Raw genomic sequence first — 711 nt, 5'->3', positions numbered from 1 at the left:
GGGGCCGGCCGCCACCCGCAGTGTGAGAGAGAGAGAGAGGCGGAGCCAGACCCGGCTCTGAGAGACAGAGAGGAGCAGCCAACAGCAGTGCTGGTGGAGTAGCCAGCACCGTGATTATCGGCTCAGCCGGTGGGGAAACCGGCGGCGGCACCGGTAGCAGGACAGGAAGAGGAGCTGGCAGGAGCCTGGTCAGCGTAACTGGTGAAGAAACCAGCTACAGCACCAGCAACAGAGCCGGAAGACGGGTCGACGGGGCCCCAGGCAGCCTAGCTGGGGAAGGAACCAGCTGCAGCACCGGCAATAGAGCCGGGGGAGAAGCTGACTGGATCCCCGACCGCAGAGCTGGTGGAGGAGTCAGCAGCTTTGTAAGCGGCAGGAGCGGCGGAGGAGCCAGCCATGTCAGAAGAGGGAGCACCGGTGAGGTAACCGGATGCACCATACAGAGGGGAGCCAGTGGGAGATGCGTAACTGGTGAAGAAACCAGCTACAGCACCAGCAACAGAGCCGGAAGACGGGTCGACGGGGCCCCAGGCAGCCTAGCTGGGGAAGGAACCAGCTGCAGCACCGGCAATAGAGCCGGGGGAGAAGCTGACTGGATCCCCGACCGCAGAGCTGGTGGAGGAGTCAGCAGCTTTGTAAGCGGCAGGAGCGGCGGAGGAGCCAGCCATGTCAGAAGAGGGAGCACCGGTGAGGTAACCGGATGCACCATAC

The sequence above is a fragment of the Alligator sinensis genome, unplaced genomic scaffold (genome assembly GCF_000455745.1).
Source record: "Alligator sinensis unplaced genomic scaffold, ASM45574v1 scaffold866_2, whole genome shotgun sequence".
NCBI classification, from domain to species: Eukaryota; Metazoa; Chordata; order Crocodylia; family Alligatoridae; genus Alligator; species Alligator sinensis.
This window is presented reverse-complemented; position numbering follows the sequence as displayed.